General features: G+C 39.5%; 1 protein-coding gene across 3 annotated transcripts in view; it reads left to right on the plus strand.

Moving 5' to 3' along the window:
- The window catches only part of atp10d (ATPase phospholipid transporting 10D), a 226,472-nt gene that overhangs the window by 1,913 nt on the left and 205,332 nt on the right, over nt 1-19,227 (plus strand). The window contains exon 2 of one of the 3 annotated variants that reach the window (XM_043691628.2): nt 11,928-12,049. The exons of the other annotated variants lie outside the window; for them this stretch is intronic. The gene's annotated coding sequence lies outside the window, so the exon portion shown is untranslated. The remainder of the gene's footprint in view (nt 1-11,927; nt 12,050-19,227) is intronic. 3 annotated transcript variants of the gene reach the window in all.

Here is a 19,227-nt window from a genome sequence, read left to right on the forward strand (position 1 = left end):
GAAGCAGTGCTCTGAAAGTTCGTGATTTCAAATAAAACTGCTGGGCTATAACCAGGTGTCATGCGACTTCTGACTTTATACCTTTACTCTAAGAATAGCTACCGATCATGCACATAATGAGCTATGTCATAGTGGCATCATTAGAATCGGTGGCTGAGTTTATAGGGTTGGAAGATGTCTTTCCTCATCATTCCTGGTGTAAAGTTATATTTAATGAAACTTTTTAGCATTGAACAATAAAAATTTATACCTCATCTTGCTACAGTTGCAGGAGAGATTTAGAGTAAAATTGAGAGGCGTGCACATGGAGTATAAATGCACCTGTTCCTGTACCATATATCCGATAAAATCCGATGATGTGGAAGAAAATTTACTGTACCAACAGGGAATCAAGTTGATGTTTACTGGTACACATTGTGAGTTGTATATAATATTGCATTTTCCTAATGCACTAAGAGCAAAATTACACACCATAGAGGGCCAATTTCTTGATAACCAGGTTCTGATTAGCTGGTGACCAGGTGACCATGGCTTGTGTGGCGCCTTATCTGAAAAGAGAGATAATCAAAAAAATCTTTGTGGCTTTCTGTACTATGTAGAGGTGCCAGAAGGTCTTCAGTAATAGTTAGCTGTCTTCCACTCACCTTTTTGCGCAAATTCCTGCTGGAGGAGGAATAAAACACCTTCTAAGACAAGTTCTCAACTAGTGAATGAAAGAACATCAATGTGCAAACAACTTTGCGTCAATGGCAAAGAATTAAAAGTAACTTGGAAGAATTCAAAATAAACCACTAATCAACTCCTGTAGTTCAGAATGGTGATCCCTGAATATTTTCCTTTTCCAGCGTAAATATCTGTGTTGTGTCTCTCTCTTTTTGTGTTTGTTTATAAAGAGATGGAGTTTAAGTTATTTGTTATATATTGATATTTCCTAAATTTCATTAATTAAAGAAAATTTGTTTAGAACAAAAATGTTTTTAAGTATGGAAACCTAGTGAGTGAATTTTTCAGGGCAAAAGTGAGGACTGCAGATGCTGGAGATTCGAGTCGAGAGTGTGGTGCTGGAAAAGCACAGCAGGTCAGGCAGCAACCGAGGAACAAAAGCTCTTCATCAGGAATGAGAAGTTGCTTCGGATGCTGCCTGACCTGCTGTGCTTTTCCAGCACCACACTCTCGACCTGAATTTTTCAGTCAGGTAAACTGAGGATTTTTGTAATTTTAATGAAATCTTCTCGCATTTTTGACAACTGTGGGAATCAAGTTTTCCAGCACAGTACGCCAGTGAGTCATGGCAATGTTTGGGGGTCCTCAGGGCTTGGATATTTGGAAAATAGACATTGTAACATTGAATATGAGTTGATAAGTGATTAAAATGAAATATCAGGGTTTATATTAGTTGAAAATAAGATGGCACTAGAAACTATTGATTGAAGCACTAGCACAGCATTTGAGCTTGATGAGATGTAATATAGATTAGATACTCCAAACAATGAGACATTGTCATCAGTTCATATTAAGCTACTGTTAAAGTAGTTTGAACATGAGGAAAAACAATAAAGAGGCTGGAGATGGAAATATAAGTAAGAAAACTGGAATTAGAATTGAGAAGAGAAAGAGAGAATATGAATATAACCATAAAATGCTACGGTTTAAAAAAAGTTCAGATGCTAATGCAGGCTCTAATAAGGAAAATTCTAGTAATGATGTAAAGTCCAATAATGAAATGTTTAAGTTTTTATGGGCCTGACCTATATAATTGAGGCAAGGGATATAGAGACATTCTTAATACATTGAGAAAATAGCAAGAGAAATTAATTAGCCAAAGGAAAACTAGACATTGTTCATGCAGTGCAGGTTGACAGGTGAAGCACAGGAAGTATTACAGGCAGTAATTTTGGATTTTAAGGAAATAGCCTGGGAAAATCTACATTGAAACTGAAAGATTAATCAAATTAATTTTGATATGTAGGTACCAGCATTAGGATTTGAAATCTTTATTAGATTCTAAAGAGGTCATTAGTTTAGATGGATTTAAAAACTCACTGCCTTTTGAAAAAAGAATATATATTGAAAACTTAAGGATTGTGACTTCTGGAGAGGCAGCAGTAATAGCTGATTATTATGAAATGATCCATCAAACTAAATATTTTTACCCTTCACCCTGTAAAATTTTGAAGGAAAGTCGAAGGGAGCATGAAAGTAAGGCAAATTGTCAGCGTGAAGAAAGTTCTGCTGGGAATACCCTAAGATCTCCACTTTAGATCAGAAGGAAAAGTGAGGGTGGTGGTGAAAATTGAAAGCTGAAGTATTTCCATTGTAATAAAGTTGGACACCTTCATTCAGAATGCTAGAAGTTGTGACTGAGTCCATGGGGCTTTTAGAATTCATAAGAGGGAATCTGAAAAGGGCACCCAGAAAGAAAATACCATGGATCAAGTTTATAACTTTAACATCATAAAACTATAAGAAATAGGAACAGAAAAAGACCATTTGGGCCCTCAAACCTGCTCTGCCATTCAATAGGATTGTGGCTTATCTGACATTCCTCACATCCACTTTCCTGCATTTTCCTCATAACCCTTGATTCTCCTACTGATCAAGAAATTATTAATCCCAAAAAATTCAGTGAGAAAGCCAAAATGTTAGTGGATGGAATAAGTATAAAGTGTAGCCTGGTTCAATTCCACAAAGTGCCACTGGGATATAACTTATTATTTGACCACTGTTATTAGGAGTAGTTAAGAAATGAACTTGTCACAGAGAAGACTTGCTCCTGGGTAATAATTTGCTGGCAGTGAAGGTTTCGGCTTCGCTCATAACCATAGAAAGCCCAAGGTAGGTTAAAAAGCGAGAACATTTACAAAACGAAGTTGCACATATTTTCCATTTCGTTGTGACCAGAGCAATGGCTAAAAATTGTCCATCACCAGAGGTCAAAGTAATACAACAAGCAGAAGTTCGAAAAGCTGGAACTTTCATTACAAGTGAGGATAATTTGAAGGAAATATTTAACGGTTTATTAATTAAGGCTAAGAAAGCAGATCCCGAGGCAAACAGGTAAGCACAGACAGCAGCCAGTGAGGCTGAGGCTGATGGAGGTCCGGAGTGCTATAATATTCAGAACAATGAGAAAATGGTAGCACTCTTACAGACCTGTGAATGAGGAATGAATGTTAAAAACTACCACGTTTTGTAATGAGAATATATATTGTGCAGCAGATAGTGGTACTGCCCAAATATCTTAACTCCTGGAGTTTATTCCAGGATATGACAGCATTTGTAGGAATATAGAAAACTCGAGCATCAATAAACAGGTGTTTTATCTGGTCCAGACTTCATAAGGATGTCATGCAATTTTATAAACATGTCACACAGTGGGCAAATATCAACACCAAATGAAATTAGCATCTTTAATACCCATACAAGTTTTTGTAGAACCATTTAGGTGAGTCTTAGTAAATTGTACAGGACCATTTCTGAAAGTGAAAACCGAACATCAGTATATCCTTATAATTATGGATATGACAACCTGAATTTTCAGAAGCAATTCCTTTAAGGACAAATACAGCTAAGGTAGTAGTGGAAAAAAATAATTGTATTTTAATCATTCTAGTCTGCCACTCAGTGTCAGTTAATTGAAGTCAACTGCAAACACAGGGAGCTTTGGAGAGATATCATCACACTCTTACAAACATGACTAAAGCCTATTGTCACAAATACCCAAGGGAATGCAATAAAAAGGTTAGAATTCTTATTCTTTGCTACCAGAAATTCCCCAAATGAATCTACAGAATTTAGTTGCTTCAAATTAATTTTTTACTATGAGATAAGAGGCCTATTAAAATTGATTTGGGAAAAATTCAGAAAGATGAATTTGCAATGTTGGATTACATGTCCATCTTTCTAAAGAGACTGATATGAGCACGTGAAGTAGAACAACAGTACTTTAAGACTTCACAAACCAAAATGAAAGAATGGGCAGACTTGAAGATTTCACACATGAGGTGAAATATTGGTGTTATTATTTTTGCAGGATGATCCTCGAAGTAAAATTTAGTGGTCTATATAAGGTAGTTATGAGGGTTAGTTATTGTCTTTACGGTTTAAAAAAAAATAATATATCTTATTGACCTGATAAACACCACTGATAGTATGAAGAAGAATTGATTATGTCACATAAACATAGTAAAGCAATATCTTCAGAGGAGAATAAGCAAAAGTAAATGTTTCACATGTTAAGAGTAGCAGAGGATAACAGTAATAATGATATAGAAGTAGAGGTAAACAGTTCTCAAGGTAGCAGACATTCTATAATTCAATTAGCTAAATGGAAATCTTGGGAGAGTTAGACACCATGTCTTTGTTCTAAATATGAAAATAATGTGAAGGTCTAGTAAGGTTACTTAGGAAATTATCTGTAGGCATATACCTGGATATACTACAGTAGCTAGGTGTAAAGTGGATGTTGGAGAATCAGTACTGATGAAACAGCATCCTTACAAGTTAAGCCCAGAGAAACAAGCTCAGGTGGAAAGATGATTCAAACATGCTGGAAAAGCAGTTGAATGAGCCTAACCAAAGCAACTGGAGTTCAGAGTTTGGTAGTTTCTAGGCCAGATTCTGCATAAACTACAGGAAAGTGAATGCTGTCATGCAAACAGATTCCTATTCAATTCCTAGGTTAAAAGATTGTAGGGGTGGCAGTGCCTCACTTCTTTCTAAGGAACACTGGCAAGTGCTATTAACCTCGAGGTCTGTGAGGATGTCTCCATTTTTTCATCGTTCTGTATATGATAACACTCTGGATCTCCATCAGTGTCAGTAACAGTGAGTGTTGGCTGTGCTAACTTGTTTATCTTGGGATTTGCTTTCTAAGCCTCAGTTAAGAAAGACATGCCAAATACACCCTTTTGAATTAACCTCATTTTTAATGAAAGTTTCAACTATTATTTCTTTTTGTTTTATTATTTTGGCTTCTGGTGAATACCTTTGTTACTCCAGTTAGACGTGACCTAAAAAATTGTGAACAGTTTGGTTCCCTTATTTAAGGTAAGGTATACTTGTATTGGAGCCAAACCAGATAAGGTTTCCTAGGTTTATGAAGGTATTGTTTTATGAGGACAAGTTAAATAGATTGGGCTTGTACTTAATGGAGTTTAGAAGAATGAGAGGTGTACTTTATTGAAACATGTAAGAAACTTGGGGGATTTGACAGGGTAGATGCTAAAAAGTTGATTTTTCCCTTTTGGAAGCATCCAGAACCAGAAGTCGTCATCTCAGAGTAAGGGATCACCCATTTAAGGAAAAGATGAGGAAGAGTTTCTTCTCCTGTGAGTAGTTGCCTGTACAGTAGAGAATTTCACAGATGCTGGGTTGTTAAGTATATTCAATGCTGAAAAAGACAGATTTTTAATCAGTAAGTGAAACAGGGGTTTGGGGGTAAAGGAAGGAAATGGAGTTGAGGATTATCAGATCAGCCTTGATCTGATTGAATAACAAAGCAGTCTTGGTGGGCTGAGTAGCTTACTTCTGTTCTCCCTATCTTCAGGTGTTAAATCATAGGACAGGGGCAAGTTTGCCAAGAACACTGAAAGTGAAGAGTCTGATAGAATTCCGTCTTCTTGAAACTAAATGCAATATCATGAAATTTTTAGAAATGTGTGGTTTCATAGGAAATTTGTGCCTAACTTCAACAGGATAACTGTACCTTTAGCAAATTTGTTACAAAAACAAAATGATAAGTAGACCAAGCAGCCTTTGAATAGTTGAGAGCAAACCTAATAAATCAATCAGTGTTAGCCACTCTTGATATCATCAAACCTTTTAAAATGGCAACTGATGCTTGTGATTTGAATTAAGTGCAGTCATATTGAAGTAGAGAAGCTAATGGGTTCCTTTTCCAAGAATTTCAGCCAATGTCAGAGGAAATACTCTACTATGTAAAAGGAAACTTTGGAATTATTGCAGGCTGCTCAATAATTTGAAGTTTCTCTGACATGGTTGAAATAAAACTTTAGAAGATACTGATCATCATTTGCTCACCTTCAATGAAAAATTTTAAAGGAGAAATACAAGACTTTTGAGATGGAGTCTTTTGATGCAATCACTCAATATTAAGATTGCTCACATTGGTAAAGATAATGTGATTGTAGATGCCTTATCCTGAATGTAAAATAATTAAACAAGTTAATGATTTAAGAGATAATAAAAGATTCTAATAAGACTTCAGCCCAACCAGTTCGTGTGTCTATGCTCCATTCAAGCTTCCTCCTATCTTTTCTCCTCTAAATCTACCATCTTAACCATTTATTTTCCCTTTTGCCCTTATACATTTCCCTTCAACCCATCTATTCACTGCATTGCCACTCCCAGTGGTAGCAAGATCCACGTTCGTACCACTCTTTTAGGAGAGAATTTTTTTTTCTACGTTCCCTTTTGTATGTCCTTGTCACTACCTTACATTGTTGGCTCTAGTTATTTTCTTCCCCATAAAAAGAAACACACTTTCTATCCACTTTGTCAAAACTATAGTATAGTATAGTTATACATGCTGTGTGTTGATTATGGGTGTTTAATGAATGTCACATGATGAAGGTTAGATTCTCTCATGTTTGAGATAGACATTGCCTTGCACTTCTGGAGTGTGAATGTTAATTGCCACTTAATATTTCAAGCTGATTTTTCATTTGAGATTAAAAATTAGGAATATTATGTCACACATCTGGAGCTTCTTAAGTTGATTTCCAAGAAGTTTGAGTAGTTTAAATTACTGGTCTGTGAATACATTATTTTCCAGTATACGGGGAAACAATGTTGTATGTAATTGAAAAATTGAACTGATGAAATATTTGGGAATAATGGAGAAATTCAATCCTAAAAAAGACTCACAAAGTAATTACAAACTAAGGTTACATATTTATCTGAAATTAAATACAATAGGAGATAGGGATAAAGAAAAGATTTCCCTGAGCAATTTTTTTTATTCATTCACAAGATGCGGGTGCCATTGGCTCGGCCAGCATTTAATGTCCAAAAGAGTCACCACATTGCTGTGGGTCTGGAGTCACCTGTCAGATTAGTTAAGAAAAGCAGATTTCCTCTCCTAAAGGGCATGAACAAAACAAATGGGTTTTTCCTAACAATTGACAATGAATCATTAGATTCTTAATTCCAGATTTTTATTGAATTCAATTTCACCATCTGCCATGAGTGGGATCTGAAAATGGGTTCTAGAGTATTGTCTGGGTCTCTGGATTAATTAGTGATAATGCCACCAGGCCATCACCTCCATATGCCAGGGAGCATGAAGATTTTAAACTGAGACAGGAAGAGTGTATGTCACTTCAGTCCCACTACTGCATCGATTGCAAACTAAAATAAAAAATACTACTTATAGTTACCAAGTTGCAGAAATGAGCTGAATTCAAGAGGAAAAGTAAGTGTCACAGTTCTCATTGACAAGGCAGCATTTCACTGATGTGGCATCAAGAAGCCTCCGTAAATCTGGAGTAAATAGGAATCGGGCAAAAACTTTGGTTAGAATGATACAACTGCATCAGAAGATGGTTGTAATTGTTGAAAGTCAATAGTCCCAGTCTCAAGATACACTGCAGAAATCTCAGGATAGTGTGCTCGGCCCAACTACCTTCAGCAATTTTACCAATGTTTTTCCCACCATTTTAAGGTCAGAAGTGGGATATTTGCTGATGATTGCACAATTTCAGCACTGTTCATGACTCCTCAGATTCTGAAACAGTTGTATCTATATGCAACACAACTTGGACAATATCCATCATTACAAGAACAGAAATCTAACCTTCTGCCCTTGACATTGAATGGTATTACTGTCCCTGATTCTTCCACTGTCAACATACTGAAGGTTTCCATTGAACAGCACTTGAAATAGACTCAGTGTGTAAATACTCTGGCTATAAAACAGTTGGAGGCTAGAAGCTCTGTGATGAGTCGCACATCTCCTTTGTTCCGAATGCTTCTCAAAAATTTTCAAAGGTACAAGTTAGGAGTGTGATGAAATACTCCCCACATGCCTCAGATGGCTTTGTTTTTCTTTAAGGATAATGTTTTAATTCAGAGGTGAGAGGGATGTTTTGATGTATTTTTAAGAGGTCAATCTTAATCTGCTATCCATTACTATCCACTAGGAACAGGAACAGAATTCATGGGCAATGCTGTCCCTGGCATCAGACCTTTTGCCCCAAGCCGCCGGCCCCTAAGCACTTTGCCTCTACCTCCTACTCCCCCCCGAACCTCTGATTATTGGACTCTGATGTACCACCCTTTTCTAGACAAGACAAGATGTGATGTTAATCCCATGTACTCTGTAGGCAGATCAGCTGTCTGACGTGATACTCTGATATTGGAACCAACGAAATAGAAAGAGAAAAGGATGAGATTCTGAAGGGAGAATTTAGAGAGTTAGACAGGAATTTAAAAAGGAGGTCTTTGAGTGCAGTGATATCTGGATTACTTCTGATGCTGTGAGCTGGTGAGGGTAGGAAAAGGAGGATCGAGCAGATGAATGCATGGCTGAGGAGCTGGTGTATGGGAGAAGGATTCACATTTTTGGATCATTGGAATCTCTTCTGGGGTAGAAATGGCCTGTACAAGAAGGATGGATTGCACCTCAATTGGAAGGGGACAAATATACCGTCAGACAGATATGCTAGAGCTGCTTGGGATGATTTAAACTAGTAAGGTTAAGGGGGTAGGACCAGGGAGATAGTGAGGAATAAGATAAATCTGAGACTGGTACAGTTGAGAAAAGTGGAGAGTCAAACAGTCAGGACCGGCAGGGACAAAGCAGCGAATAAGGTAGGACTGATCAATTAAACTGCATTAATTTCAATTCAAGAGGCCTAACAAGGAAGGCAGATGAACTCAGAGGGTGGTTAGAGACATGGGACTAGGATATCAAAGCAATTACACAAACGTGGCTCAGGGATGGACAGGACTGGCAGCTTAATGTTCCAGGATACAAATGCTTCAAGAAGGACAAAAGGAGGTAAGAGAGGAAGGGGAGTAGCATTTTTGATAAAGGATTACAGCTGTACTGAGGGAGGATATTCCCAAAGATACATCCGGGGAAGCTATTTGGGTGGAACTGAGAAATAAAGGGATGATCATCTTATTGGAATTGTATTATAGACCCCCTAATAGTCAGAGGGAAATTGAGAAACAAATTTGTAAGAATAATTAGGATGGTTATGGTAGGGGATTTTATATAGATTGGGACTGCCATAGTGTTAAGGGTTTAGATGGAGAGGAATTTGTTAAGTGGGTGTAAGAAAATTTTCTGATTCAGTATGTGGAGGTGCAAAACTTGACCTACTCTTGGGAAATAAGGCAGGGTAGGTGACTAATTTGTTAGTGAGGGAGCACTTTGGGACCAGTGACCATAATTCTATTAGTTTTAAAATAGTGATGGAAAAGGATAGACCAGATCTAAAAGTTGAAGTTCTAAATTGGAGAAAGGCTAATTTTGATGGTATGAGGCAAGAACTTTCAAAAGTTGATTTTTGCAGGTAAAAGGATGACTGGAAAATGGAAAGCATTCAGAAATGAGATAACAAGTCCTAAAACCGTGTATTCCTGTTAGGGTGAAAGGAAAGGCTGGTGTGTGTAGGAATGCTGGATGACTAAAGAAATTGAGGGTTTGGTTAAGAAAAGGAAGGAAACATAAGTCAGGTATTGACGATAGATCGAGTGAATCCTCAGTATAAAGGCAGTAGGAGCATACTTAAGAGGGAAATCGGGAGAGCAAAAAGGGGACATGAATAGCTTTGGCAAACAGGGTTAAAGAGAATCCAAAGGGTTTTTACAAATACATTAAGGACAAAAGGGTAACTAGGGAGAGAATAGGGCCCCTCAAAGATCAGCAAGGCGGCCTTTGTGTGGAGCCACAGGAAATGAGGGAAATACTAAACGTGTATTTTGCATCAGTGTTTACTGTGGTAAAGGGCACGGAAGATATAGAATGTAGGGAAATAGATGATGACGTCTTGAAAAATGTCCATATTATAGAGGAGGAAGTGCTGGATGTCTTAAGTGGATAAATCACCAGGATAAATCCTCAGGCGTATGCTTGAACTCTTTGGTAAGCTAGGAAAATGATTTTTGGGGCCCTTGTAGAGATAATTGTATCATCAATAGTCACAGGTGAGGTGCTGGAAGACTGGAGGTTAGCTCACGTGGTGCAACTATTTAGGAAAGGTGGTAAGGACAAGCCAAGGAACTATAGACCGGTGAGCCTGACGTCGGTGGTGGGCAGGTTGTTGGAGGGAATCCTGAGGGACAGCATGTACATGTATTGGAAAGGCAAGGAATGATTAGGGATAGTCAACATGGCTTTGTGCTTGGGAAATCACATCTCGTGAACTTGACTGAGTTTTTGGAGAAGCAACAGAGGATTGAGGGCAGAGTAGTGGATGTGATCTATATGGACTTCAGTTGGATGTTTGACAAGGTTCCCCATGGGAGACTGGTTATGAAAGTTAGATATTGGAAAACAGGGAGAATTAGCCATTTGGATCAGACCTGGCTCGAAGGTAGAAGACACAGGATAGGTGGTGGAGGGTTGCTTTCCAGATTGGAGGCCTGTGACCAGTGGAGTGCCACAAGGATCGGTGCTGGGTCCACTACTTTTCATCATTTATATAAATTATTTGGATGTGAGCGTAAGAGGTATAGTTGGTAAGTTTGCAGATGACACCAAAATTGGAGGTGTAGTGGACAGTGAAGAAGGTTACTTCAGATTACAACGGGACCTTGATCAGATGGGCCAATGGGCTGAGAAGTGGCAGATGGAGTTTAATTTCGATAAATGCGAGGTGCTGCATTTTGGGAAAGCAAATCTTAGCAGGGCTTTTACACTTAATGGTAAGGTCCGAGGGAGTGTTGCTGAACAAAGAGACCTTGGAGTGCAGGTTTCATAGCTCCTTGAAAGTGGAGTCGCAGGTAGATAGGATTGTGAAGAAGGTCAGAGTATTGAGTACAGGACACTGGTTAGGCCACTTTTGGAATATTGTAATTCTGGTCTCCTTCCTATTGAAAAGATGTGAAACTTGAAAGGGTTCAGAAAAGTTTACAAGGATGTTGCCAGGGTTGGAGGATTTGAGCTATAGGGAGAGGTTGAATAGGCTGGGGCTGTTTTCCCTGGAGCTTCGGAGGCCGAGCGGTGACCTTATAGAGGTGTATAAAATCGTGAGGGGTATGGATAGACAAAGTCTTTTCCCTGGGATGGGGGAGTCCAGAACTTGAGAACATAGGTTTAGGGTGGGCAGAGAAATATATAAAAGCAACCTAAGGGGCAAATTTTTCATGCAGAGTCTGGTATGTGTATGGAATGAGCTGCCAGAGAAGTGGTGGAGGCTAGTACAATTGCAACATTTAATAGGTATCTGGAGGGGTATATGAATAGGAAGGGTTTGGAGGGATATGTGCTGGGTGCTGGCAAGTGGGACTAGGGCCTTTTTCCATGCTGTACATCTCTGACTCTGTCTCAGGGCAATTGAAAAAGAGATGTGGTGGATATGAGGATAGCACGAGACAGACATGTATGGCATTCCATGACAGTAGATTCCCCCAATAGTAACGCCAAGCATAACAACTATCTCCTGGCTATTCATGTTAAATTAATAAATATGTGATCTCATTTTGTCCGAAGTTAGAACAAGATAAGACACAGGCCTTGTGGGCATGGAAACAATACCAAAGTGTATCCTACCATCTTTAACTTTTAAAGCAACAACACAAATGGTATTTCATTTTGACATTTTTCAAGATATTGCTTGCCCTTTGCAATTAACATATAGCTGAACAGTAAACCACACTTAACATCCTGTGTTCTGCCTTTCAGCATATATACTTTTTCTGTGTGTGATTAAACTCGTCTGGTCGTTCCCCCACAGTTTGCGCTCTGAATCGATTGAGTTGTTCGCAGTAGAAGTTGTCTTTGACGGCAGCGTGTGCCCGAGTGGAAAGTATCTGCGGGAAAAGATAGTTTTTACTACTAACTGAATTATCAAAAGAGGTGAGCGGCAACGGAAACATGTAGTCCTTTTTGTTTCAAAAAATGATTTTAGCCGAAAGGACGTATCCTGGAGCATATATTGCTGCTGTTGTGGAGATAAGCAGTTGGTCTTTTTTGACTACTAATTCTCAAGGCGAGTTAAAGAAAATACGAAAGAACAGCCCTTGCTACCCTGTAACAAAACCAGGAATCATTTAGTTTGTTCTCAGATATGTTTAAACATTCAGCTTTAGTTTCTATATTATTTAATGGTTTGAGTAATTTCTCTTTTATTTGGTTAAATACAGAAAAAGTATATTTTAGAATGGTCTTTGAGTTACGTGGACCTGGTATAGCAATAATTGAAATGATATTTCTTATGTTTTCACGTGAGCATTGTATTAATTATTTTCAAATTCCGAAATTTGTACTAGTCGAAGAAAGGGTATGGCAGTGGTTAGTAAGTCATACGGTTCACGCTGTTACCACTGTCGAGTTTGGCATGCATGTACTGTAAAGATTTAAGTGAACGGAAGTCGAAACTATTTTAAAGTTCTATGGGGATTTTTAGAGGAAGGATCTCAGTTTCCTTACTAAGTATATGGTGACTTTTTCTGGGGTTTTCCAAGGATCGCTGAAAGGTTTCTAAAAAGATAGTTGTCAATCCAGAAATGGTCGCTATCTGTGATTTGAAAATTGCTATTAATTATTTAGAAGTGCATGACGAAACATTCGATCAGAACGAACTGCAAAGAGGTGATATTTGCTTGCTGTACGCAGCGGCTTGTACTGAATTCAATTGACCATAGTGGAATGATTTTATTCAGCCTGTTTGGTGCCAAAGTCTGAAATAAAGTTGTACCAAAGTTGCTGACCTTCTGGTGAGTACTCAGGCTAAATGGAATGCTGTCGTTTTTGTTGGTGAGCAGTTCTATAGTCATATTTATATTTCCAATTTTCTTCCGGATAAGAAGCACTGTCACATTCAACTCCAATTCAGGGAATATTCGGAGCCTTCTGATATCTTATTTGTTTTCTTAATAAATAATCCTAAACATGAATTTTTAAGGATTTTCATGGGCTTTTCGCCATTATAGGCAAATCTGATCTGAAATATCAACATGTTGTCAAGGGTAATCAGTTGTAAGATGGAAGAGGCGAGATTGTGTTGCTTCCATTGCCACTGCCCTGCCTGAATCATCTTTCATAATTAATTATGAATTTGTATAACTCAGTATTGCACTGTGTATTCAAAGAAAGGAAGACTTGCATTTATGTGGTACCTTTCATATCATTAAGATGTTCTAACATGCAAACGCTTTAATGTAGGAAGCAAGATAATCAATTGGCGCACATTTAGCTTCCATCAACAGCAATGAGATACCAAAATAAAAGCAAAATACTCGAACTCGAACAATTCTAGAAAAAAATCAATAGGTCTGCAAATAACTGGTGAGAGAAATGAGTTTAAAATTTTTGAGTTGAATTGAAGGAAGGTTTATGATATTAGGTTGTGAATTTGCTCCTGAGCTGGTAGATTGGCTCTCAGACGTTTTGCCACCATAAGACATAGAAAAGGAAGTAAGGCAATTCGGCCCATCGAGTCCACTCCACCATTACTAGTAACATCATCAGTGAGGCTCCGGTGAAGCGTTGTTGTGCCCCGTTTGTTATTCATCTGTCTCAGTTTGTTGTGGTAGGTGATATCATTCCTGGCTCTGTTTCTAAGAGGTTGGTAAATAGGGTCCAAGTCTATAGTTGTTAATGGAGTTCCAGGTTGAATGCCAAACCTCTAGGAATTCCCTTGTGTGTCTTTGTTTAGCCTGTCCCAGGAATGACGTATTGTCCCAGTCGAACTGGTGTCCCTTTTCGTTTGTTTATGGGTACCAGTGATAGTTGGTCATGTCTTTTGGTGGCTAGTTAGTGCTCATGTATCCTGGTGGTCAGCGTTTTGCCCATTTGTCTAATGCAATATTTGCTGCAATCCTTGCAGGGTATTTTGCATATGACGTTTGTTCTGCTGATTATTGATATGGGGCCCTTTAAACTAATCGGGGCTGTTTCAGTGTAGTGGTAGGTTTGTGGGCTACCATGATGCTTAGGGGCTGGAGTAGTCTGGTTGTCTTTGTCTGGTTCTGAGATGCCTTTGTATGGCAGGGTGGCCAGAGTCTGTGGGTATGTTGTGTCTCTTAGTTTAGGTCTGTTGTGCAGGAATCGGCAGATTGTTCTTATTGGGTACCTGTTGTTCTAAATATGTTGTATTAGTGTTTTTCCTTGGCCTCTTATAATTCTTGGGTGCTGCAGTGTGTTGTGGCTCATTTAAATAATGTCCTGATGCAGCTCCATTTGTAGGTGTTGGGATGATTGCTCTGGTAGCTGAGTATCTAGTCTGTGTATGGCTTTCCTGTAGATGCTGGTCTGCAGGTCTCCATTTACTTTTCGTTCTACTATGGTGTCTAGGAAGGGGACTCTGTTATTGTTCTCTTCCTCTTTGGTGAACTTTATGCCGGTCAGGGTGTTGTTTGTGTTTGTGGGTTTCTTCTAATTTGATGTGTTTTGTGATGACCAAGGTGTCATGCACATAACGGACCCAAAGCTGGATCGTGGGAATGGCTGTTCATTCTATCCTCTGCATAACTACTTCTGCTAAAAGTCCTATATTGGTGATTCCATAAGCGTCCCATTGATTTTGTTTGTCGATCTTGTCATTGAAGGTGAAGTGGATTGTGAGGCACAGGTCTACTAGTTGAGGATGTTGTCCTTGTTGATGGAGTTGTTGTTTTCAGGCGTTTGTGTTCTTTGTTTGTCTAGCAGTCAGGCCAGTGTTTCTTTGGTGAGGATGATGTTTATTGATGTGGTAGGGCCATCACGTCGAAAGAAACCATGACCTTGTCATCCTTACCTTTGGTGTCTTTGATGGGTGGAGTGAATGGGGTGGATTGAGTCGTCTTCTCGGTGTTTCAGTTTGCATTACAGTTCCTTTTCTAGTCCTGTATGTTGGTGTACCAGGAAGTGAGACTATGGGTCTGAGGGAGGCCTCTCGTTTATGTACCTTTGGCAATCCATAGAATTGGGGTTGTGTTGGAACCTTCTTTCAGGTCTGTCTTCTTAATTCCACCTGTCTTGTGTAGTTGCCTCAGGCTTGCTGTAATGCAGTTTTCTAGCTGTGAAGTTGGGTCCTTTGCCACCTGCTGGTAGAAATCAGTATCTGTGAATAGTGTGTTTGCTTTTTCAATGTATTTTGTTCAGTTCAGGACGATGGTCATGCACCCTTTGTCTGCCAGTAGGATTATGATATTTCTGTCTTTTCTGAGTCCTTTCAGGATTTTCCTTTCCACTGTGTTGAGCATCTTTCCTCCTTTCTTTCTGCTTAGTGTTGGTGCTACTGTCTGTCTGATGGCCTGTTGGGCTTCTTCCCTAAATTGGTTGTCTTTCAGATTGGATTCCAGTGCAAGTCCTTTCTAATCTATGTTTCTGTGGTTGACGTTCATCCATACTACTCGGATGTCTGAGAGTGGTTGGTTCAGCAGGTTCTTTATCAAAGCCTCTGAATTGTCCGTGTTATTACTGAGAGAGAGCTTGGCCAGGTTTTCTTGTGGGGCTAATCTTTTCTTTGTCTTGGTCTGCTGTTGTTTAGTGTTGGTGGCTCCTTCTAGCATATTTGTCCATTCGTGATCAGTTGTGTTGGTGTAAAGAGTTTTTTTAGAGGCGAAACTTTTCGTTCGTATTTGTGGAGTCGGTTGTGGGTATCATTTATCATTTCTTGTAGCTTTCTGCTGCTGTTCTGTTTTGCTGTTCTCCTGGCTTTTGGAGTGTTGAGAGGTGGTTTGTATTTGACACATCATGGTAATACTTGTTTGCTGAGGCATTCGTGTAGGAAGTAGAAATGTTGGCAGGTGGTGCACTGTCAGATGGCATTAGTTTCCCATCTTCAGGCTAATTTGAGTGTATTGCGCCCATAGGTGTTTGAGATTTTGGAGAAGATTTGTAATTCAGGTTATGGATCAGGTTGTAAATTTTCTTGCTGGAACTGGTAGATTTGTTCTCAGACATTATGATGATGGAAGGCTAATGGGGAGGAAGAACAAAAGGGAAGGTCTGGGATAGGGTAGAGGGGAGGAAAGAATGAATGACAAAATTGAAATGGAACCACAGGGTGATGCTAATAGTATTAAAGGCATTTTCCGGAGTGAATGTGAATGGCAGAGTAATAAATAGCTTCACCTAAAAGTGAAACATTTTTTTAAAAAAACAAACTTATTATCAGTATAAATCAAAAAAAAATCAAAATCGGGGTCATATTTTGAAATTGTTGAGCTGAGTATTGAGTCTAGAAGGATGTGAACTGCCGAAATGAATATGAAATACTGTTGCTTGAGCTTGTATTGACCTTCAGTGATACACTGTTGCATGTCAATTGGAGACAAGTTAACAGAGGGAAGTGTCAGAGGTAGGTGATATGAAGGTGAGAGAAAAGTGGAAATTGGAGCAAAATTGAAGACCTCTTTCAGTTCTGAGTGAGAGCTGTCATTAGTGAACTGAAAAAAGAAGAAATGTTCCACATACCACTGAAACACATCTAGGATCCATGTGGGTACCCATAATTGCACTATTTGGAGGTGGGACAACTCAGTCAAAGAGATATACAACACAGAAACAGACCCTTCAGTCCAACCTGTGCATGCTGACCAGACATCCTATATAAATCTAGTTCCATTTGCCAGCATTTAGTCCATATCCCTCTGAACCCTTCCTATTCATATACCCATCCAAATGCCTCTTAAATGTTGCAATTGTACCAGCCTCCACCACATCCTCTGGCAGCTCATTCCATACATGTACCACCCTCTGCGTGAAAAAGTTGCCCCTGAGGTCTCTTTTATATCTTTCCTCTCTCACCCTAAACCTATGCCCTCTAGTTCTGGACTCCCCGACCACAAGGAAAAGAACCTTTCTCAATTTATCCTATCCCCACAGCCTCCGACGCTCCAGGGAAAACAGCCCCAGCCTGTTCAGCCTCTCCCTGAAGCTCAAATCCTCCAACCCTGGCAACATCCTTGTAAATCTTTTCTGAACCATTTCAAGTTTCACAACATCTTTCCGATAGGAAGGAGACCAGAATTGCACGCAATATTCCAACAATGGCCTAACCAATGTCCTGTACAGCCGCAACATGACCTCCCCAACTCCTGTACTCAATACTCTGACCAATAAAGGAAAGCATACCAAACATCATCTTCACTATCCTATCTACCTGCGACTCCACTTTCAAGGAGCTATGAACCTGCACTCCAAGGTCTCTTTGTTCAGCAACACTCCCTAGGACCTTACCATTAAGTATATAAGTCCTGTTAAGATTTGCTTTCCCAAAATGCAGCACCTCGCATTTATCTGAATTAAACTCCATCTGCCACTTCTCAGCCCATTGGCCCATCTGGTCCAGATCCTGTTGTAATCTGAGGTAACCCTCTTTGCTGTCCGCTACACCTCCAATTTTACTGTCATCTGCAAACTTGCTAACTGTACCTCTTCTGCTCGCATCCAAATCATTTATGTAAATGACAAAAAGTAGAGGACCCAGCACCGATCATTGTGGCACTCCACTGGTCACAGGCCTCCAGTCTGAAAAACAACCCTCCACCGCCATCCTCTGTCTTCTACCTTTGAGCTAGTTCTATATCCAAATGACTAGTTCTCCCTGTATTCCATGAGATCTAACCTTCCTAATCAGTCTCCCATGGGGAACCTTGTCGAACACCTTACTGAAGTCCATATAGATCACATCTACTGCTCTGCCCTCATCAATCTTCTTTGTTACTTCTTCAAAAAACTCAATCAAGTTTGTGAGACATGATTTCCCATGCACAAAGCCATGTTGACTATCCCGAATCAGTCCTTGCCTTTCTAAATACATGTACATCCTGTCCCTCAGGATTCCCTCCAACAACTTGCCCACCACCGAGGTCAGGCTCATCGGTCTATAGTTCCCTGGCTTGTCTATACCGCCCTTCTTAAACAGTGGCACCACGTTTGCCAACTTCCAGTCTTCTGACACCTCACCTGTGACTATCGATGATACAAATATCTCTGCAAGAGGCCCAGCAATCACTTTTCTAGCTTCCCACAGTGTTCTCGGGTACACCTGATCAGGTCCTGGGGATTTATTCACTTTTAACCATTTCAAGACATCCAGCACTTCCTCCTCTCTGATCTGGACATTTTGCAAGATGTCACCATCTATTTCCCTATAGTCTATATCTTCCATATTCTTTTCCACAGTAAATACTGATGCAAAATATTCATTTAGTATCTCCCCCATTTTCTGTGGCTCCACACAAAGGCCGCCTTGCTAATCTTTGAGGGGCCCTATTCTGTCCCTAGTTACCCTTTTGTCCTTAATATATTTGTAAAAACCCTTTGGATTCTCCTTAATTCTATTTGCCAAAGCTATCTCATATCCCAGTTTTGCCCTCCTGATTTCCCTCTTGGGTATACTCCTACTTCCTTTATACTCTTCTAAGGATTCACTCAATCTATCCTGTATATACCTGACATATGCTTCCTTCTTTTTCTTAACCAAACCCTCAATTTCTTTAGTCATCCAGCATTCTCTATACCTACCAGCCTTCCCTTTCACCCTGACAGGAATATACTTTCTCTGGATTCTGGTTATCTCATTTCTGAAGGCTTCCCACTTTCCAGCCATCCCTTTACCTGCGAACATCTGCCTCCAATCAGCTTTCGAAAATTCTTGCCTAATACTGTCAAAATTGCCCTTTCTCCAATTTAGAACTTCAACTTTTAGATCTGGTCTATCCTTTTCCATCACTGTATTAAAACGAATAGAATTATGGTCACTAGCCCCAAAGTGCTCCCCCACTGACACCTCAGTCACCTGCCCTGCCTTATTTCCCAAGAGTATGTCAAGTTTTGCCCCTTCTCTCATAGGTACATCCACATACTGAATCAGAAAATTGTTTGGTACACACTTAGAAATTCCTCTCCATCTAAACCTTTAACACTATGGCAGTCCCAGTCGGTGTTTGGGAAGGTAAAATCCCCTACCATAACTACCCTATTATTCGTACAGAAAGCTGAGATCTCCTTACAAGTCTGTTTCTCAATTTCCCTCTGACTATTTGGGGGTCTATAATACAATCCCAATCAAGTGATCATCCCTTTCTTATTTCTCAGTTCCA

Source organism: Chiloscyllium plagiosum, unplaced genomic scaffold (assembly GCF_037043375.1).
Source record: "Chiloscyllium plagiosum isolate Xiang-an unplaced genomic scaffold, Cpla_swu_hap1 HiC_scaffold_1, whole genome shotgun sequence".
In the NCBI taxonomy this organism is placed as follows: Eukaryota; Metazoa; Chordata; class Chondrichthyes; order Orectolobiformes; family Hemiscylliidae; genus Chiloscyllium; species Chiloscyllium plagiosum.